A 23,628-nucleotide genomic window follows, 5' to 3' on the forward strand; every position below is an offset into this window, starting at 1 on the left:
CATACTTTTATTAACTTGGGTCCTTTCTCTTTTCTTTTGGATAAGTCTGGCCAGTGGTTTATCGATCTTATCAATTTTTTCAAAGAACCAGCTTCTAGTTTCGTTGATCTGATCTACACTGTTTCTGGTTTCTAATTCATTGATCTCTGCTCTGATCTTAATTATTTCTCTTCTAATGCATGGCTTAGTCAGCGTTTGTTGCTTTTTCTCTAGTTCTTTAAGGTGTAGAGTTAGTTGGTGAATTCAGGATTTTTCTATTTTTTTGAGTGAGGCTTGGATGGCTATGTATTTCCCCCTTAGGACCGCCTTTGCAGTATCCCTTAGGTTTTGGACTGATGTGTTTTCATTCTCATTGGTTTCTATAAATTGTTTAAGTTCTTCTTTGATTTCCTGGTTGACCCAAACATTCATGAGCAGAGTGGTCTTTAGCTTCCAAGTGTTTGAATTTCTTCCAAATTTTTTCTTGTGATTGAATTCCAGTTTTAAAGCATTATGGTCTGAGAATATGCGGGGGAATAATCTCAGTCTTTTGGTATTAGTTGAGACCTGATTTGTGATCCAGTACATGGTTTATTCTGGAGAAAGTTCCATGTGCACTTGAGAAGAATGAGTATTCTGTTATTTTAGGGTGGAATGTTCTGTATATATCTATGAGGTCCACCTGGTCCAGTGTGTCCTTCAAAGCTCTTGTTTCTTTGTTGATTTTCTGCTTAGATGATCTGTCTATTGCTGAGAGTGGAATATTGAGGTCTCCTACAATTACCGTATTGTTATCAATATAACTCTTTATTTTGGTTAACAGTTGGCTTATGTAGATGGCTGCTCCCATGTTGGGGGCGTATTTACAGTTAGATCTTCTGTTGGGTAAACCCTTTAAGAATGATATAGTGTCCTTCTGTGTCTCTAACTACAGTCTTTAGTTTAAAATCTAATTTGTCTGATATAAGAATTGCTACCCCAGCTTTCTTTTGAGGTCTGTTGGCATGGAAGATGGATCTCCATCCCTTCACTTTCATTCTGGATGTATGTTTAGGTTCAAAATGAGTCTCTTGTAGACAGCATATGGATGGGTCCCGTCTTTTTATCCAATCTGCAACCCTGTGTCATTTTATGGGAGCATTTAGGCCATTCACATTGAGAGTGATTTTTTAAAGATATGAATTAATTGTCATCATGTTGCCTGTGAAGACCTTGTTTTTATAGATTGTCCCTGTAAATTTCTTTTCTATTACTCTTGGGGTCTTTCTCCTTTTATAGAACCCCCCTTAATATTCTTGCAGGGCCGGCTTAGTGGTCACATATTCTTTCAGTTTCTGCTGGTCTTGGCAGCTCTGCATCTCTCCATCCATTCTAAATGACAGCTTTGCCAGATAAAGTATTCTTGGCTGCATGTTCTTCTCGTTTAGTACCCTGAATATGTCTTGCCAGGCATTTCTGGCTTGCCAGGTCTCTGTGGATAGGTCTGACGTTATTCTGATGTTCCTCCCTCTGTATGTAAGGAATCTCTTCCCCCTAACTGCCCTTAAGATGGTTTCCCTGGTTCTAAGATTTGCAAGTTTTACTATTACATGTGGGAGTGTTGGCCTGTTTTCCTTGATCTTGGGAGGGGTTCTCTCTGCCTCTAGGACACAAATGTTTGTTTCATACCCCAGATTAGGGAAGTTCTCAGCTACAGTTTGCTCAAATATATCTTCTAGTCCTCTCTCTCTCCACCCACTCAGGGATTCCAATAATTCTGACATTGGGACGTTTCATGGTGTCACTTATTTCTCTGATTCTATTTTCATGGATTCTGAGTTGTTTTCCCCAGGCCTCCTTTTTTCCCTTTTTGTCTATTAAATGGTCTTCTAGGTCACTGATTCGTTCTTCTGCCTCGCTTACCCTAGCTGTTAGATTATCTAGATTAGATTGGATCTCATTGATAGCATTTTTAAGTTCTGCCAATTCAGCTTTCATTTCTGCCCTTAGAGACTCTATGTTGCCATTAATTGATTTCTCCATCCTAGGTATTGCCTTCCCAATTGCTAGCCTGAATTCCATCTCCGACATCTTGGTTATATCTGAATCCATTTGTAAATCTGTGGCATAAGTCATAGTCTCTGAGTCTTTCCTATTTTAGGGGTTCCTCCTAGTCATTCTGTTGAGGGGTGGTTGAGGGAATGTACAGAATCCAAATTATTGACCACAACCCAAACAAGGTGCACCTGTTTTCTAGGGACCTTAGGGTTGCTAGCCTCTTGTTCTCCCAGCTTGTCTTCTGGGGGAGGGGCCTACCATGCTGTTACTCAGGCACCCCTGTTTGGGGAGAGTTGCCCTACCACCCTGTAGTGGGGGATGGGCTCAGTGAAAATCGGTTTTGGGGGGCTTTTGTTCTCTGGCAGCCTTCCCTGGAGGCTTTCCACCTCTCTTCTGAGAGTCAGAGCAGAAGAGATCGTTTCCAACCCTCTGCCTCAGAGCGGAGAGATTGCAATCTGTTCTTATGTGAGCTCTCCAGGCCACACTATCTCCGTTTCTGTCTGTGCTGCTATAAACTGCAGCGTCCTGGGTTGTGTGCCCCTCAGCAGCACTCCAAGCACTCGTCTCCAGGTTGGGGCATGTCTCTGCCCTTCGTGCTTCTAAAACCGCCAGTCACCCCCAGTCAGGGTTTCAGTCCAGGGGGCTGCCCTAAAGTCCTTTCCCAGCCACTACCAGTCTGCGAGTCTGTGCCCCATCCCCAGTGTGGGAGGCTGTTGCTCATTGGCGGTGTAGGATCCCCACAGCCAGGCTCCCTCCTGCTGCCATTTATCCTCCAATATCTGCCCGCGGAATCACAGCTCCCTGCTTCGTACCTCAAAACCAACCGCCTGCGATATTCTGTTTGTAGAGATCCAGATCTATCTTCTTACATCTCAGGCCGATTTCGTGGGTGTTCAGAGTGGTCTGGTAGATATCCAGCTCAATTCCGGGGACCGGTTGGAATAGGGTTCCCTACTTCTCCACCATCTTTTCCCCCCTCCTCAGATATATTCATTTTTATAGGGATGACAGTTTCATGAGTGTACTATACATATGTCAAAACTCATCAAATGTGTGCTCTTTAGTATACACAATGCATTATATGTCAATTTTACCTCAACAAAGATATTTTATAAAAGGCTACATAATGTTCAAATTCCATTAATATGACCTTTTGCAAAAGCACAATTATAGGGACAAAACCCATAAGGAACTAGCTAGGGTCACAGAAGGGGTTAACCAAAAAGTGGCATGGGGGACATTTTTGGAATGATGAAACTTGTATATTTTGATGGTAGTGATGACCACATGACTATATGCATTTGTCAGAATTCATAGGGCTCTACACTAAAGAGGGGAAACTTTTCTGTATATAAATTATGCCTTAAATTTAAAAATAGAAAATCAAATAATTCAATGAACAATAGTGTTTTTATTAAAATTCCATGTAATAGTACACATTTAAATCAAGTATATTTTTATAAATGTTTATTATTTATACATTTAAACCAAAATTCATGTACAAATAAAAATTTAAAAACTAAATTCAATACCATCCAAATAAGCACCATTAATTCAACAAGATGGACAGCATGATTTTGCTGACAGTGAAACCCTTACAGGTACAGAATCTTTCTCTGAGACCCCTTAGCCATCCCCAACACCTAGCATAGTGTGTGTGCTCTCTCCAGTCCTCTCTTCTCTCTTGGTTGGTCTCTCCCTTCTAACTCCCCCTCATGCTGGAGCTTCGCGGCCTTTCCATCCCTCAGGGTTTCAATGCAGCTGTGTCTTGTGTTGTAGCCTCAAGTATCAGTGGCCATTTTCTGCTCCCCACACGTCTCCTTTTAGATATGGGAAAACAGTTTCTGATCCTAAAGTGAAAAGGAGGAAGCGAAAGGAAGCCATCCCCTGGGGCTGACCTGAGTAAAGAATATTTGAAAAACAAACTGGGATGGTTGTACACCTGCTGAGAACATCCTTTTTCTTATGCCAAGGACATCTGTCTCTGTCACAGTACAGAAGGACCCCTTCTCTTACCACAGTCTTGGAAGTACCAGGCTTGAGAGGGCAGGGAGGGAAAAATGTCTCACCTTGCCAAGCATATCATCGCCTTCTAGGCTCCAAACTACTTGAAGACAGTGGACTTGAAGTACAGTCTCTAATTCATCTTTGTATCCTCCGTGCCTTGTGCTACCTGGCATATGCCGGTTAACTAATGAATAAATGAGTAAATGAATCAATCAAATTCATTTAATTGGAGAAGCACATCCGGTGTTAGAAGAGCTGTGTAGGCTCCTGGGAGGCCGGTAAGAACAGCGGAGGCTGTGTCCCACAGACTCTGGCATCATGAACATATTTGATCGAAAGATCAACTTTGATGCACTTTTAAAATTTTCCCACATAACCCCCTTGACACAGCAGGCCCTGAAGAAAGTCTATGCCGGTTTTGCTCTCTGTATGTTTGTGGCGGCCGCAGGGGCCTATGTCCATGTGGTCACTCATTTCCTTCAGGCTGGCCTGCTCTCTGCCTTGGGCTCCCTGGGGTTGATGATTTGGCTGATGACAACACCTCATAGCCATGAAACTGAGCAAAAAAGACTGGGACTTCTTGCTGGATTTGCTTTCCTTACAGGAGGTGGCCTAGGCCCTGCTCTGGAGCTGTGCATTGCCATCAACCCCAACATTCTTTCCACCGCCTTCATGGGCACAGCAATGATCTTCACCTACTTCACCCTGAGCACCCTGTATGCCAGGCGCCGGAGCTACCTCTTTCTGGGAGGTGTCTTGATGTCAGCCATGAGCCTGATGCTCTTGTCTTCCCTGGGGAAACTTTTCTTTGGATCCATTTGGCTTTTCCAGGCAAAATGGTAAGTGGGGCTGGTGGTCATGTGTGGCTTTGTCCTTTTTGATACTCAACTCATTATTGAAAAGGCTGAAAATGGAGATAAGGATTGTATCTGGCACTGCGTTGACCTCTTCTTAGATTTTATTACTCTTCAGAAAGCTCATGATGATCCTGGCCATGAATGAGAAGGACAAGCAGAAAGAGAAGAAGTGAAATGACCATGCAGGCTTCCCCATTTTGACCTCTCTCCCTCCACCCCTCATTTCCTCTTCATACACATTGCAGGTGGTGTGTTCTGTGATAATGAAAAGCATCAGAAAGAAAAAGAAAATCATTCAATTGTGATAAATTAAATAAAACATCAATGAATAAATGGTACAACACAAATACAACTTAATTTTTGCCTTAATTGATGTATCAGGAGGTGTGATGGGCATCTGGTTCATGCATCAACCCTTAATAACATCCAACTGATGTTTGTCTTTTCTAGATGCCCTATTATCTGAAAGAGACTTTGGGGATTGACCTTCACACAGCTTGTCTTACTATAGAGCCTCAGAAGTCCATGCATGTTTTGGGTTTTGTTTTGTTTTTAAGATTTTATTTATTTATTTGTCAGAGAGAGAGAGAGACAGAGAGAGCACAAGCAGGGGGAGCAGCAGGCAGAGGGAGAAGCAGGCTCCCCGCGGAGCAGGGAGCCCGATGTGGGACTCGATCCCAGGACCCTGAGATCATGACCTGAGCTGAAGGCAGATGCTTAACCAACTGAGCCACCCAGGTGTCCCTTGGGTTTTTTTTTTTTTTTAAGTAATCTCTATACACAACGTGGGGCTCAAACTCATGACCCCCAGATCAAGAGTCCATGCTCCACCAGCTGAGCCAGACAGACGCCCCAGTCCACATGTTTTTAGAATAGAAAGTACAGACTCTGTACGCTTGGGCAAGTTGAGTTATTTCTCTGAGACTTAATTTCTTCTCAGAAACTGAGTAAAATGGGGATAAAAATAGCAACAACTTAATTGAGTTGATGTAAGGAATGAGTCAGTACACATAAAGTGGTTGGTATAGTGCATGCCATAAAATAATAGTAAATGTTGATATTATACCTCCTTGTCCTCTTACTACTGTCACCACCACCACAATCTTTGCTAGTATTTTTGCTTTCTATTTGCCATTAAGATTCAAAGATAGCCTTGCTTAATTGGAGGAAGTACTCAGAGCTGTGACCCTTCTCTTCTTAAGCTCACTTAGAATTCAAGAAATAGCCATCTGGCATAATTTCACCTGGGATTTCCATAGGCAATGATCGCTTTTTATTTAAAGTTAAATAGAATAAATTTGAATGATTTAGGAGCTCCCGGGCACACAGAATTTGTCCTTGAGAGGAAAAACAACCACCACTTTATTCTTAGGAGGAAAAATGGCACTAAATTGGAATGTATTTTTGGCCATGCAGATTCCACAAAATTGGTTCTGTATTGAATCTCTAGTCATCTAGGTGAAAAGCGGATTTCCAAAAAGGAGAGAAGTAGATAGTGGTGCTGTGTGGAGAAAAATGACCTTTCCCTTAGACTTTGTCTCTGTAGGGGAGTCGGAGGCTGGTGGTGGCCAGCCAGCATTCCAGCTGGCTTCAGTTTTGAATCTTCATCCCTTACTGGTTGTATGATTTGGAACAGATTATTCTCTCAGCCACCTCTTGTAGCTTTGCTTTCGTTCACAAATGGGAGTAACGTCTACTTCATATGAGGATTCGATAAGGTCATACAAGCATGGAGGAAAGAAAATATGATTTAAAAACCTAATTTCTGATACTTCTGCATGAAAGGGCTTCAGCAGAGGAAAGTGTATCCTTTTGATGAGGAACGGATGTTGTTGGGCTGTTTACTTCGGAGAGGCAAAGCTGCGCACCCATATGGATGGGAGAGGTTGAGATAAAGTGGGTAGTAAACGTAAGCTGCTCTAAGTAATGAAGTGATGGGACTTTAAAATTTGCTCCCTGAAACCCGAGAAAAGGAGTTTGTCCCCTGGAACTAGAGGAAAAAGAGATGGGGGAACCAGCCCAAAGTGCTCTTTCATACCAGGCAGAGTGGATGATAAAGTGAAGCTTGCTTTCTCTTTGGTGCTCCAGCCTTGTTACCCTTTCCCCTGTCTGTGGCAAAGCTTTACAGCTTCCTTAGACTTGAATTAGCATTGCTTTGGGGAATCAAGGGAAGGTCATGTTTAGGGCAAGCTGGGGTAGCCCACAGGACGGCAATAGACAATCAAGTTCTAGAGCAGGGAGCAAAAGAAAGTGGTGAGAGGAACCACCAGGAGAAAGTAACTCCCTCTCCCACACTCCTCAGAAATATTAATTAATTAATATTAATATTAAATAGACTCTCCTAGTTGTTAATATATTTGTATTTTATTGTCTCTGTATTCCTGTGATCCCAGAAAGTGGGAGGACTTAGGGACAAGTGAAATGCACTCTCTCCTGTCCCTGCTTTGTACAAGCTCCTGCCATCTCTAGCCTCTCAACTAGCTTCCCTGCATCCTCTGGTGTCCCTTCCAATCCATTCTTCATAAAATTGCCAGAACATATTTAAGGCAAAACGGATGAAGTCACCACCCTTCTTCAATCTTTTCACTGGCTTCCTAATTCTACCTTGACTAAAGTCACTGCTCCTTTGACCTGTGACGTCTGCATCCTCTGCCCCTGCTCCCATGAGCAGCCTCACAGGATACCCAGTGGCCCCCTTCGCTAACAGTGCTCTAGGACCCTCAGGGTGTGAACTTGCTCTTCTTTCTTCCCGAGCTCCTCCTGTTCGGCACGTGTCTGGCTCTTCCCACTTTCAGATCCCAACACCAATGTCATCTTTTTGGTGGGAACTTTCCTGCTCATTCTAGATAAATAGGTCTCACCCTTTGACCCTGGTTATTTTGCAACACCCTGCCTGTTTCTTCATGACATTTTATCTGGTTTTGCGATTATTCATCTTTTTACTTTACTTACTGTCTCCATGAGGGCAAAGGCTTTGATTATTTCCTAAACCCCACCATACACCTTGCACTTGGTTTAGTACCTGAACCCTAGTAAGCACTCAATAAATATTTAAAGGATGAATGAATGAACACATATCCAGAGTAACACGGTCCAATAGAAGTATAATGTGAACCACAACTATAATTTTAAAATTGTGTAGAGTCACATGAGAGCATGTAAAAAGAAACAGTAAAATTAAACAAAGTATTTTATTTACCCAATATATGCAAAATTTATCATTGCAACATGTAATCAATATAAAAATTATTAATGAGATATTTTACATTTTTTCGTACTAAGTCTTCAGAATCTGTTGTGTATTTTTACACTTACAGCACATCTCCATTTGAACTGGCCATATTTCAAGTGCTTAGTAGCCAGATGTGGCTATTGGTCCTGTATGGACCCTGCAGGTCTGGAGCATGCTATCACCTAATATATGGTAGCTGTTGGATAAAAATGATGCAGAGCTTCAGAGGAAGAAAGGCCTATTTTAAGAGCTGGGGGAAAGAGCTGTGCCCACTGGGCAAATCAACAGGATGAGGCTCACTCACCTGCTAAGGTCTGGAACAGCAGGGAGACCTTGAGTGCCCTGGATGAATGAGTAAGACAACGGACCCAGAGTGAGGTGGACATCTGTGCAAAAGCCCTTGCCTTCTGGATACCTGTGGAGAGCAGAGGACAGCAAAAGAGCAACAGGCTTGTTGCATGAGTGGGAGGAGAGCGTGGGCAGCAGGCTTTGCTGGGAAGGCCTCTGCCAGCCCAGTATCTCAAAATGGCGCCATCAGAGATCTTGCAGAAACATACTGTTCCTGGGATTAGTTGGTGGCAGAAATGTAACGTGGATTTTATTTTCTTCTATAAAATTCCTTCCACTAATTTGTGGCCAGCGTGCTTCCAGTTAGGATGTTGGAACTAGATAAACAGGCTGTCTACTGAAAAGAGTTTTACCCAGGTTTCTGGGTAGGAAACTGTCCCCTAAAAAGTAACTTTTAGATGTGAGCCACTCAATCATATTCACCATCGTATCCGCGGCACAGTACTCTGGAAAAAAAATCCCATTAAAACTATTTAAACCCTTTAAAACTCAGTTTCGATACTGTGAGAGTAAAATGTGTGTAGTGCAAAGAGATAAGCCACTTACTCTGGTATCCAAAGCAAAAACCTGTCTCCCACCCATATTTGACCAATGATTCTGATTCATTGCTCAGTGCCTTGTCTCCTATCTGTTCCTGGAGAAGGACAAAAGGACGATTACTGCCAAGCCACCAAGCCCATCTCTTTGCTCTTCAGAAGCAATCTGAGTGGTGAATTCTGACTCGTTTTGCACGGAGAGTTCCCAGAAGCATAGTGGAGTATCTGTGAGCAGGGTGAGTTTAGAATATTTAAGGGAGAATTCCACACTGCAGATACAAGAATCCAGCCCACAGCACAGAGTGAGCAACTTTAACATTCTGACTTCTCCAGAAAATGAAGACCCTTGCCCCCAAGTTTCAAAGAACATCTGCCAGTAATAATTTTGTTGGAGATCCATTACTTACAAAAGGTACAGTACTTTTGGTGAGAGATTTCCAGAGCAAGAGTAAGGAAGGTAAGGGGTTCCCAGGATGATTTCCTCAGCACTAGTAGAACGCTGCTAACTTGATAAAATATCAGCTGCTATTTGACAACAAACAGAAACACAGGCATGAAAGCACAACTGTTCCTTTCAGGCTGTATTACTAGAAAAATCTGGTAAACAAGAAAGATTAGTACAAGAATGTTCTACCAAGCAGATCCAATTTCTCTAAGGAAACGTTAATCCCTGTTCACTACAGGCTTTCACATTAAAATAAAATGAGTCATTATTGTATCGAATTATTTTAAGAGATTTTTATCAAGGTTAACAGGTGTACAGTCAAATGAGTCTTTTTATTTTTCCCCCGTTCAAATATTCCTAAAGAACATTACGGATATATTCTTAACGAAATAAGACATTAAAATACACTTAAAGATTCTTTTGGGCGCCTCACCAATTTCATTCCACTTTTTCCGGTAAACTTATATTATTATGCCTCAGGTCCTTGCATGTTTTCTACTTGCTGTATATGTATGTATCTGTAGATGAAATACAGTACTGCCTTTGCATATTTTAAATTTTAAATAAATGGTAATTACTGCTAATAGTTTGTGTCTTCTTGCAGAAATTTCTATGAATATATAAGCATGTATACACACACACACTCTCCCATTTCTACACCTAGTGTTTTTCACTTAATGGATCTTAGATACCTTTTTATATTCATCCATATAGATCTCCCTCATTTGGTTTAATGGCTGTAAGTATTCCATGTCAGATATACCTTTATTTATTATCCCAATTTCTTATTGATGGGCATCTAAATTATTTACTTTCCTCTATTGCCAACATTGCTGGATTACAAATATTGCTGAAGATATTTCTATGTACTCATAAAAGTTTATCTGTGACCTAAATTTCAAAGGGTGTGTTCATTTTAAAATTTGATGGACATAACTAAATTGCTCTTCAAAAAGCATGAGAGTGCCTGTTTTCCCATAATCTGGGTATTATCAAATGATTTAATGTTACACAAGCATTGAAAAATGGCCTTTTATTGCTTCAATTTGTGTTTCCTTAACTATGTGTGAGATTCTAAACTCCTTTCATTTGTTTCTTGGTCCTTTATATATTTTTTTTCCTTTGAACTGTCTATTCATAGCCTTTTCTCATTTTTTTATTGAATTTTTTTTTCAAATTGCTATATGAGTGCTTTTTGTATATTAGAGAAATTAACCCCAGACTTAAAAGTATTGCACCTTTTTTTTAACCAGTTTATTTTCTTTTGACTTTGTTGACAGTGTTAAGTTACAAGACCCTGCAGAAATTGATTCTTTTCTTAGTCTAGACTGAGCTCTTGCCAGTCAAAGATTTCCTATTGAACAATTACAGATCCAAAGCAGGGCATTGCTAATAAACCTGCCTCACAATACTGAGGAATCCCAGACTCTGGAATGGTTCAAGCAGGCACCAACATTTATCTGACAGGAATGTTATGTGGAGGACAGGGAGATTGGATTAGAAGGTACTAGAGTTCCTTCCAGTTCTCAGTGAAGTCCATGGTGCTAGAAAGTTTGTTTGGAGTCATTTTTTGGAGCCTTTCAGAATGAGCATTTTTAGTCCCTTTCATGGTCTGTGGTTTCTTGCATTTATTATAGGGGAGTTTTTTTCCTTGGCTGTGATTTAAACCCATGTGGCCCTCTGGAAAGAAAAGAGGTTGGAGACATAGCTTGGGCTATGGCCAATATCCCCCATTCCCAACACACACACACACACACACACACACACACACACACTTCTGCCCTTGAAAGTCCCAGCACCCTCCCTGGTACAGGTGGGAGATGAGGAAGAGGTTTGTGTAATGTGTGAGGCCTCCACAGGCTGTTGTAGGATCACCTGTTGATCAGCCAGAACACAGTGTATCCCCCTTCCCAGCACACATGCAGTGTTTGCTTTCTACTTCTTGAAAACGGACACATTCCCTGTTCTGTTTACACCATGACACTCAATAAATAGCAAATGGTGGTAGTCATAATAATAGTTGGGTGCCTCAAAAAACAAACCCTTGAGTGAAACCAGCACTAGTAGACTCCAAACAACTGTCATGTCTCAGGCGCCCAGAGCAAGCTTGCTCTTTGGTGGCCAATGACCTTTCCATGAGAGCCCGCTCCTGAGTGTTACTGGAGGAGAACCAACCGCTTTCCCAGAGTGCACATGGTGACTTCCGACAGCTGTGTTTGCCCAACTGTTTGAGGTCACCTCTCTATTTAGTCCATGGACTAGATCTGAGAAAACACAAAACAACAAACTCTAAACTATAACCATGACATGGCAATGAAAATGGCTTGTTTGCTATGCTGAGTGAAATAAGTCAATCAGAGAAAGACATGTATCATATGACCTCACTGATATGAGGAATTCTTAATCTCAGGAAACAAACTGAGTGTTGCTGGAGTGGTGGGGGGGTGGGAGGGATGGGGTGGCTGGGTGATAGACATTGGGGAGGGTATGTGCTAAGCCGAGTGCTGTGAATTGTGCAAGACTGTTGAATCACAGTTCTGTACCTCTGAAACAAATAATGCAATATATGTTAAGAAAAAAAAAAGAAGGGGGCGCCTGGGTGGCTCAGTTGGTTAAGCAACTGCCTTCAGCTCAGGTCATGATCCTGGAGTCCCGGGATCGAGTCCCGCATAGGCTCCCTGCTCAGCGGGGAGTCTGCTTCTCCCTCTGACCCTCCTCCCTCTCATGCTCTCTGTCTCTCATTCTCTCTCTCTCGCAAATCAATAAAATCTTAAAAAAAAAAAAGAAGAAGAAGAAGATAGCAGGAGGGGAAGAATGAAGGGGAGGAAATCGGAGGGGGAGACCAACCATGAGAGACAATGGACTCTGAGAAACAAACTGAGGGTTCTAGAGGGGAGGGAGGTGGGAGGATGGGTTAGCCTGGTGATGGGTATTAAAGAGGGCACATTCTGCGTGGAGCACTGAGTGTTATGCACAAACAATGAATCATGGAACACTACATCCAAAACTAATGATGTAATGTATGGTGATTAACATAACAATAAAAAATTAAAAGAAAATGGCTTGTTTGCTTAGATAGAATGCTTCATGGAGGCCAGGCTGAAGGCTGAAAGGGGTGGCTAAGCCGAAGCTTTGGGGTACCCATTTCTAAATTAAGGCCTTCAGAAGTCTGGGTTAGTTTAGCATGAAAATTCTTCAGACCTGGCCTTCCTCCGCTGGGCCACTGACCGGGGAAGAGACTAGCAAAGAGAGCAAAGATCTTCTGACATGCTGGTACGGTATAGCAGTAAGGGACCCAGAGTGTTTCTGGAGAACAGCCTCCTAGTTCTGGCTCTACTCTGGCTAAGACATTTTATTTCTAGCCTTAGTTTATGTCAATTTGCCCATCTGCATAATGGGAGGGTTAGACTTCTTTAGATGATCCCCAAAGCCTTTTCTGGTCTCTCATTTTAAGAGTTCCATTAACCTTTGCAAAGTTAAATAGAGACCTGAAACTATCCAGGAGCCCTTAACTTTATCCATAAATAGGGCATATAAACATTGTTTGAAACATTCTTTATGAATTTTTTTAAAGATTTTATTTATTTATTTGACAGAGAGAGACACAGTGAGAGAAGGAACACAAGCAGGGGGTAGTGGGAGAGGGAGAAGCAGGCTTCCCGCTGAGCAGGGAGCCCGATGTGGGACTAGATGACCTGAGCAGAAGGCAGTTGCCTAATGACTGAGCCACCCAGGTGTCCCACCTTTGTGTATTTTATATAGATTATGCCAGTCCCTGAATCACATTTCTTAGACTTTGTACCCTGAAGAGAGTTAGGGAGTTGGTAGGATTTCATGATTCCATTCATTGGAGCAGAGAGAGTTTGACAAGTTGGAACCATAACACACACTGATATCAGTGTTGTCACTGGTAACAGAAACAAATATGTATTGAATAGTCACAATAAGTGAGGAACTTACTATGCTAGGAACTTGGTGAAAAGCAAAATCAGCTTTGGGGTGCCTGACTGGCTCACTCAGTAGAGCATGTGACTCTTGATCTCAAGGTTGTGAGTTCAAGCCTCACATTGGGCATGGAGCATATGTAAAATAAAAAAAAATTAAAAAACAAAGACAAAAAACAAAATCAGCCTTATGCCCAACAGGCTCATCGTCATTATAGGGGTAAGAAGTAAATTTTAAAAAACAAGGTAAAACACAGAGGGAGTAGCATTTTTGTGGATTTCATTTAAAAATGGGATCAGATGCTTTGTGGATGTGGAGAGCCCTGACAGGAGTCTTTTCTTTTTTTTTTTTTTTTAAGATTTTATTTATCTGTCAGAGAGAGAGCACAAGCAGGGGAAGCAGCAGGCAGAGGGAGAAGCAGGCTCCCTGCTGAGCAAAGAGCCTGATGCCAGACTCAATCCCAGGAACCCCAGGATCATGACCTGAACCAAAGGCAGATGCTTAACTGATTGAGCCACCCAGGCATCCCCTGACAGGAATCTTGAAGGAGGAGACCTCAGTGCACTGAAGAGGAGGTAGGAACTGCTCCAAGTCAGAAGGACATGATGAGTAAGGGCACACAAGTGCCATGATTTTGAGATAGTGAGCAGATGAGCCTCTAAAAAGCAGGACCAGTAAAAGCAAGTGGACTGTAGTTTCAGCTGGAAGGGGTTCAAGGTGTTGGCATACACTGATAGTTGTCTACCTGAATATCTTTTCTTTTCTTCCTTCATAGTAACCTAACCCTGATTTTTAGCTGAGCTTCTTGCTGCTCAGAATTAAAGATTACATGTTCCAACCTTTTTTGCAGTTAAGTATGGTCATGTGGATGTGTTCTGGCCAATGAAATATAAGCAGAAAAGTTCTGGGGGGACTCTGGGAAGGTGCATGATTGTATTCCCCCTTTCTTCCTGTGATTTGGAATGCAGATGAGATGCCTGGAGATCTAGCAGCCATCTTAGACCAGGAGGATGACTTGAGAATGGGTATCATGTGTTAAAGTTTATAGAGAAGAAAAAGAGGAGGCTGGGTCATTAATAATGCTTGGAAGCTGCATACTAGCCCAAGGCTGCTTATCTTTAGACTTGTTTTACATGAGAGAGAATTTCAAGGCACAGTTATGTGGTATTTTTCGTGTGTGTGTATCTCCTATTTGAAGAAGAACCAGATTGTGGTAAGTATAGGATTCCACCTTCAGAAACTGGGAAACCCTATAGATTTTAAATCAATCTATAAATTATATTTGGGGCATCTAGTGTACACCAGACACTGTGCTAGATGTTGGAGAGATGTTATGCTGACTTTCTGAAGTCTGCAACACAGCAATGCTTTTGTTTATCTAAATTAAAGTTCAGCTTCCTCTATAGTAAGATACCCATGTACTTTGGCTCATCATATACCTTTAGAAAAAATAGCCTTGATTATGCTTTTACTGCTGAAGAGCACCTAGAATATACCAAATTCATGAGAATGTTTGGCTGAGGTGGGGAGGCTGGAGCATTTGAAGCATTTAAGCATTAATATCTTTAACGTTTGATTAAAAAATAAACTGGGAGCAGCGGAGCAAGATGGCGGAGGAGTAGGAGACCTGGATTTCGTCTGGTCTCAGGAATTCAGCTGAATAGGGATCAAACCATTCTGAACACCTACGAACTCAACAGGAGATCAAAGAGGAGAGTAGCAACGACTCTCTGAACAGAGAAGCGACCACTTACTGGAAGGTAGGACGTGCGGAGAAGTGAATCCGAGGCGATATTCGGGAGGATAGACGGCGGGGGAGGGGCTTCCGCCGTCTGCTTCTGGCAAGTGATAGAGCCGCGGAGCACAAAATCGGAACTTTTAGAAGCCGGCTCCGCTGAGGGATGTCACTCCAGTGGCTAAGCTGGGGGTGGAACCCTCGCAGGACAGTGTGGTCTCAGGACCCTTGGGGTCACAGAGAGACCGGGGGTGCCTGAGTGCGGCAGAGCTCCCAGGTATTGGAGCGGGGAAGCCGGCTGCAGAGACGGAGCTGAGGCGCGGGCTCTCAGCTCGGGGTTGCCATAAACTGTGATTCGCGGCCCAGTCGGACCACTGCTCCTCCAGCAGGGACCCAACGAGCGGCAGATCCGGGGAGACTCCCCTTCCTCCCCGGGGAGGCGTGGCGCAGGAGCGCACCGCAGAGGTCTGCTGGGTTTGGAGACTCCACACGGGGTCGGGTGCCAGAGATAGAAACGCTCGATCACAGTCCGGGTGAGCACGGAGTGCGGCCGGAGACCGGGGAGACAGGAGTGACGGCTTTTCTCTGGGGGCGCACTGAGGAGCGGGGCCCTGAGTTCTCAGCTCCTCTGGGTGGAGATTGGGAGGTCACCATTTTCACTCTGGTCCTCCAAAGCTGTACTGAGAGCTTGCAGGGAACAAAAGCTCCTGAGAGCAAACCCGAGCAGATTACTTAGCCCGGACCGACAAGGGGGGGCAATTCAGCCTCCGGCAAAGACATTTGGAAACCACGGCAACAGGCCCCTCCCCCAGAAGATCAGCACGAACAGCCAGCAAGCCAAGATCAAGTTTACCGATCAAGGAGAACGGGAGAACTCCAGCGCTAGGGGAATACTGCACATAGAATTCATGGCTTTTTTACCATAATTCATTACTTTTTCAAAGTTAATTTTTTAACCATTTTTTTTGAATTTTTCTTTTTCCCTTTTCCAAACAACATCTTATCAATCCCTTTTTTTAAAAAAAACCATTTTTTATTTTTCATTTTTAGAGTCATATATTTATCCCTTCATAGTAGTTACCCTTATTGTTGGCATATATATATATAAGTTGTCTCTTTAAAATTTTGATATACAATTTCTTCTAACAGATCAAAATATACCCTAAATCAGTAGTGTATGGCTTTGTTCTAGTCTCCTGCCTGATCACAGTCTCTCCCTTTTTTTTTTCTTTTTTCTTTTTTTTTAAATCTTCTTTCTTTTTAAAAACAACTTATCAATTCCTTTTATAAAATCTTTTATAATTTTCATCTTTACAGTCATCTTCCATCCCTTCATTGTATCAACCCTTATTTTGTACATATATGTCTTTCTTCCTTTAAAATTTGAGCAGTCACTTTCTTCTAACAGACCAAAATACGCCCAAAAGCTAGTATGTGGCACTGATCTATGCACGAGCCTGATCATATTTGATCATATTCTGTTTTTTTTTGTTTTGTTTTGTTCTGTTTTTGTTTGTTTTTATCTTTTTCTTTTTCCTTTTGTTTTTTTTCTCTTTCTTTCCTTTTCTTGTCCCCTGGTTTCAGGTCTTTTCTGATTTGTATAGAGTATATTTGCTGGAGTCGTTGTTAACCTGTTAGCATTCTGTTCTCTCATTCATCTATTCTCCTCTGCACAAAGTGACAAGGCGAAAAAATCACCACTGCAAAAAGAACAAGAGGTAGTACCGTCTGCCAGGGACCTACCCAATACGGACACTAGTACGATGTCGGACCTAGAGTTCAGAATCATGACTTTAAAGATACTAGCTGGGCTTGAAAAATGTGTGGAAGTTATTAGAGAAACGCTTTCTGGAGAAATAAAAGAACTAAAATCTAACCAAGTGGAAATCAAAAAGGCTATTAATGAGGTGCAATAAAATATGGGGGCACTAACTGCTAGGATAAATGAGGCAGAAGAGAGAATCAGCAATATAGAAGACCAAATGATGGAAAATAAAGAGGCTGAGAAAAAGAGAGAGAAACAACTACAGGATCACGAGGGCAGAATTCGAGAGATAAGCGATACGATAAGACGAAACAACATTAGAATAATTGGGATCCCAGAAGAAGAAGAAAGAGAGAGAGGGGCAGAAGGTATATTGGAGCAAATTATAGCAGAGAACTTCCCTAATGTGGGGAAGGAAACAGTCATCAAAATCCAGGAGGTACAGAGAACCCCTCTCAAAATCAATAAAAATAGGTCAACACCCCGACATCTAATAGTAAAACTTACAAGTCTCAGAGACAAAGAGAAAATCCTGAAAGCAGCTCAGGAGAAGAGATATGTAACCTACAATGGTAGAAACATTAGATTGGCAACAGACCTATCCACAGAGACCTGGCAGGCCAGAAAGTACTGGCATGATATCTTCAGAGCACTAAACGAGAAAAATATGCAGCCAAGAATACTATATCCAGCTAGGCTGTCACTGAAAATAGGAGAGATAAAAAGCTTCCAGGACAAACAAAAACTAAAGGAATTTGCAAACACGAAACCAGCCCTCCAAGAAATATTGAAAGGGGTCCTCTAAGCAAAAAGAGAGCCTAAAAGCAGCATAGATCAGAAAGGAACAGAGACAATATACAGTCACAGTCACCTTACAGGCAATACAATGGCACTAAATTCATATCTTTCAATAGTTACCCTGAATGTAAATGGGCTAAATGTCCCAATCAAAAGACACAGGCTATCAGATTGGATTAAAAAACAAGACCCATCGATATGCTGTCTGCAGGAGACTCATTTTAGACCCAAAGACACCCCCACATTGAAAGTGAGGGGGTGGAAAACCATTTACCATGCTAATGGACACCAAAAGAAAGCTGGGGTGGCAATCCTTATATCAGACAAATTAGATTTTAAAACAAAGACTGTAATAAGAGATGAAGAAGGACACTATATCCTACTTAAAGGGTCTATCCAACAAGAACAATTGTAAATATCTATGCCCCTAACATGGAAGCACCCAATTATATAAGGCAATTAATAACAAAAGCAAAGAAACACATTGACAACAATACAATAATAGTGGGGGACTTTAACACCCCCCTGACTGAAATGGACAGATCATCTAAGCAAAAGATCAACAAGGAAATAAAGAATTTAAATGAAACACTGGACCAAATGGACTTGACAGACATATTCAGAACATTCCATCCCAAAGCAACGGAATACACATTCTTCTCTAGTGCCCATGGAACATTCTCCAGAATAGATCACATCCTAGGTCACAAATCAGGTCTCAACCAGTACCAAAAGATTGGGATTATTCCCTGCATATTTTCAGACCACAGTGCTTTGAAACTAGAACTCAATCACATGAGGAAAGTCGGAAAGGACTCAAATACATGGAGGCCAAAGAGCATCTTACTAAAGAATGAATGGGTCAACCAGGAAATTAAAGAAGAATTAAAAAAATTCATGGAAACCAATGAAAATGAAAACACAACTGTTCAAAATCTTTGGGATACAGCAAAGGCAGTCCTGAGAGGAAAGTATATAGCAATACAAACCTTTCTCAAGAAACAAGAAAGGTCTCAAATACACAACCTAACCCTACATCTAAAGGAGCTAGAGAAAAAACAGCAAATAAAGCTTAAACCCAGCAGGAGAAGAGAAATAATAAAGATCAGAGCAGAAATCAATGAAATAGAAACCAAAAGAACAGTAGAACAGATCAACGAAACTAGGAGCTGGTTCTTTGAAAGAATTAACAAGATTGATAAACCCCTGGCCAGACTTATCAAAAAGAAAAGAGAAATGACCCAAATCAACAAAATCATGAATGAAAGAGGAGAGATCACAACCAACACCAAAGAAATACAAACAATTATAAGAACATATTATGAGCAACTCTATGCCAGCAAATTAGATAACCTGGAAGAAATGGGTGCATTCCTAGAGATGTATCAACTACCAAAACTGAACCAGGAAGAAATAGAAAACCTGAACAGACCTATAACCACTAAGGAAATTGAAGCAGTCATCAAAAATCTCCCAACAAACAAGAGCCCAGGGCCAGATGGCTTCCCAGGGGAATTCTTATCAGACATTTAAAGAAGAATTAATACCTATTCTCCTGAAACTGTTCCAAAAAATAGAAATGGAAGGAAAATTGCCAAACTCATTTTATGAGGCCACCATTACCTTGATCCCAAAACCAGACAAAGACCCCATCAAAAAGGAGAATTACAGGCCAATATCCTTGATGAACATGGATACAAAAATTCTCCCCAAAATACTAGCCAATAGGATCCAACAGTACATTAAAAGGATTATTCACCATGACCAGGTGGGATTTATCCCTGGGCTGCAAGCCTTGTTCAACATCCGCAAATCAATCAACATGATACAATACATTAACAAAAGAAGGAACAAGAATCATATGATCCTCTCAATAGATGCAGAAAAAGCATTTGACAAAGTACAGCATCCTTTCTTGATCAAAACTCTTCAGAGTATAGGGATAGAGGGTACCTACCTCAATATCGTAAAAGCCATCTATGAAAAACCTACAGCGAGTATCATTCTCAATGGGGAAAGGCTGAGAGCCTTTCCCCTAAGGTCAGGAACGCGGCAGGGATGTCCACTCTCACCACTGCTATTCAACATAGTATTAGAAGTCCTAGCCACAGCAATCAGACAACAAAAAGAAATCAAAGGCATCCAAATTGGCAAAGAGGAAGTCAAACTCTCACTCTTTGCAGATGATATGATACTTTATGTGGAAAACCCAAAAGACTCCACCCCAAAACTGCTAGAACTCATACAGGAATTCAGTCAAGTAGCAGGATATAAAATCAATGCACAGAAATCAGTGGCATTCCAATACACCAACAAGTCAGAAGAGAGACAAATCAAGGAGTCGATCCCATTTACAATTGCACCCAAAACCATAAGATATCTAGGAATAAATCTAACCAAAGAGGCAAAGGATCTGTACTCAGAAAACTATAAAATACTCATGAAAGAAATGGAAGAAGACACAAAGAAATGGAAAAACGTTCCATGCTCATGGATTGGAAGAACAAACATTGTAAAGATGTCAATGCTACCTAGAGCAATCTACACATTCAATGCAATCCCCATCAAGATACCATCCACCTTTTTCAAAGAAATGGAAAAAATAATCCTAAAATTTGTATGGAACCAGAAGAGACCCCGAATAGCCAGAGGAATCTTGAAAAAGAAAAGCAAAGCTGGCGGCATCACAATTCCGGACTTCCAGCTCTATTACAAAGCTGTCATCATCAAGACGGTATGATACTGGCACAAAAACAGACACATAGATCAATGGAACAGAATAGAGAGCCCAGAAATGGACCCTCAACTCTATGGGCAACTAATCTTTGACAAAGCAGGAAAGAATGTCCAATGGAAAAAAGACAGTCTCTTCAACAAATGGTGTTGGGAAAATTGGACAGCCACATGCAGAAGAATGAAACTGAACCAATTCCTTACACCACACACAAAAATAGACTCCAAATGGTTGAAAGACCTAAACGTGAGACAGGAGTCCATCAAAATCCTAAAGGAGAACACAGGTAGCAACCTCTTCGACCTCAGCCGCAGCAACTTCTTCCTAGAAACATCACCAAAGGCAAGGGAAGCCAGGGCAAAAATGAACTATTGGGATTTCATCAAGATAAAAAGCTTTTGCACAGCAAAAGAAACAGTCCACAAAACCAAAAGACAACTGACAGAATGGGAGAAAATATTTGCAAATGACATATCAGATAAAGGGCTAGTATCCAAAATCTATAAAGAACTTATCAAACTCAACACCCAAAGAACAAATAATCCAATCAAGAAATAGGCAGAAGACATGAACGGACATTTTTCCAAAGAAGACATCCAAATGGCCAACAGACACATGAAAAAGTGCTCAACATCGCTCGGCATCAGGGAAATCCAAATCAAAACCTCAATGAGATACCACCTCACACCAGTCAGAATGGCTAAAATTAACAAGCCAGGAAACGACAGATGTTGGTGGGGATGTGGAGAAAGGGGAATTCCCTCCTACACTGTTGGTGGGAATGCAAGCTGGTGCAACCACTCTGGAAAACAGTATGGAGGTTCCTCAAACGGTTGAAAATAGAGCTACCATATGATCCAGCAATTGCACTACTGGCTATTTACCACAGAGATACAAATGTAGGGATCCGAAGGGGTACGTGCACCCCACTGTTTATAGCAGCAATGTCCACAATAGCCAAACTGTGGAAAGAGTCAAGATGTCCATCGACAGATGACTGGATAAAGAAGCAGTGGTATATATACACAATGGAATATTATGCAGCCATCAAAAGGAATGAGATCTTGCCATTTGCAACGACGTGGATGGAACTGGAGGGTGTTATGCTGAGTGAAATAAGTCAATCAGAGAAAGACATGTATCGTATGACCTCACTGATATGAGGAATTCTTAATCTCAGGAAACAAACTGAGGGTTGCTGGAGTGGTGGGGGGTGGGAGGGACGAGGTGGCTGGGTGATAGACATTGGGGAGGGTATGTGCTATGGTGAGCACTGTGAATTGTACAAGACTGATGAATCACAGATCTGTACTTCTAAAACAAATAATGCAATATATGTTAAGAAAAAAAAAAAGAAGATAGCAGGAGGGGAAGAATGAAGGGGAGTAAGTCGGAGGGGGAGACGAACCATGAGAGACGATGGAGTCTGAAAAACAAACTGAGGGTTCTAGAGGGGAGGGGGGTGGGGGGATGGGTTAGCCTGGTGATGGGTATTAAAGAGGGCACGTTCTGTGTGGAGCACTGAGTGTTATACACAAACAATGAATCATGGAACACTACATCAAAAACTAATGATGTAATGTATGTGATTAACATAACAATAAAAATTATTAAAAAAAATAAATAAACTGGGAGCAAATTTAACAACTCCCCTCACCTTTGCCTCAACACACATGCCCTAAGCACTAAATCAAAAGTGGGGCTGCTGCTTCATACCTGATTTTCTAATCAGCTTCCAGGTGAGGCCTATGCTGCCAGCCTATAGACCACTTAAGAGAAGTGTCTGGAAAATGTAATTAATCCTAAGGAGTGCTTTTATTCAGCTTCTCATGGACCCTGTGCCAGCCAGGATGATACCCATGGCACAGTAAGGAAAACATTGATGACCATGGAATATTTTTGCTGCTTTGCTGCTAAGAATGCAGCACCTCCAGGCTGGCAATCCATTCTATCTTTAAATACTCTTTGTAGGAGCAATTTAAATTTTTTTTAATTTGAGTAGTTAACATACGTTACATTAGTTTCAGGTCTACCACATAGTTTCAGGTGACCAACTCTATACATTTTGCTCTGCTCACAAGTGTAAGTACAGTAGCACTTTCTAGTAAAGTTCATGATGAAGATGATGTTAATGATGTTAGGAACAATCATGATAGCTAAACTTTTTTTGAGTATTTACCATGTGTCAGATACCATGAAAAGTATTATCTAATTTAATGCTAGCAGTGAATCTGTACCCTGAGTACTATTATAGTCTCCATATTTCACATGAGGAAACTGACTCTTGGAGAAGCTCAGTAACTTTCCCAAGGTCATGGCAAAGTTCACAGTAGCAATGGCAAATATTTCCCTGTTCGTTTAAAGTTAGTGAGTCTGCTCTATCACCCTAGCCAGGTGCAAGCTGAGTCAAGGTTGCTGAGCAGCGATTTTTCGGCTAATGGAAGGATTTATCTGGCTATTTCAGAGAAAGGGACATCAATTTCAACTCCCTGGCTTTTGAGGACATATTGACAGTGCCCTTCAAGCTTGCTTTCTGTTGTGATGTTCTTTTTAAATATATCAGAGAGAGAGAGCTAAAATGAGAAATACATGTAACTTACCTTTGAAAGGCAAACCTAAACTCCCTGTTTGTAAATCTATCTCCTTTCTTAAAGATTCAAAATGAGTGCATTTGGGATACAAAGATATAAACTTTCCTCCTGAACCACGGATGAGTCATAGTGACTTTATGAAGTGATTATTCAGCAAAGTGATTCAACAAGCGATGACAGTAAGTGAACCATTCAAGATGTCTTAGCGTCTCGAGGTTGGAAGGCACATGGGGTGCGGAGGTCCCCCCATGTTCCTAATCAGACGTTGTGCAGTCGTCTTCTGGATTCTTTGAGTTACAAGAACTGCTGCCTCACCATGCAGGCTACTCCATTTTCAGACAGCTCTAGTGATTGGAACGTCTCTCCCTGTATTAACCCTAAATCTACATCTCTGTAGACTACCCTTGCCCTCCCTTGAGCCTTATTCTGCCCTTGGGAGCCACTCAGTTCCTGTCTAACCCTCTTCCATATAACACTAACATATGACTCCGTTTCCAAGTTCCAGCTTTGAGTTGTCTGCCTCTGATCAAAAAAATAACAGTGTGTGTGTGTGTGTGTGTGTGTGTGCGTGTGTGTGTGTGTTGGGGAAAGGAAAGAGAAAAGCCGAAACATGCATGTT

The 23,628-nt window shown here is 41.7% G+C and overlaps 1 pseudogene; it reads left to right on the top strand.

Moving 5' to 3' along the window:
* Window positions 1-4,275: 4,275 nt before the first annotated feature.
* On the top strand, window positions 4,276-5,177 carry LOC112810939 (bax inhibitor 1 pseudogene; annotated as a pseudogene).
* Window positions 5,178-23,628: the final 18,451 nt, after the last annotated feature.

The sequence above is a fragment of the Callorhinus ursinus genome, unplaced genomic scaffold, assembly GCF_003265705.2.
Source record: "Callorhinus ursinus isolate GAN/ISIS: 27379988/994484 unplaced genomic scaffold, GSC_fseal_2.0 scaffold2, whole genome shotgun sequence".
In the NCBI taxonomy this organism is placed as follows: Eukaryota; Metazoa; Chordata; class Mammalia; order Carnivora; family Otariidae; genus Callorhinus; species Callorhinus ursinus.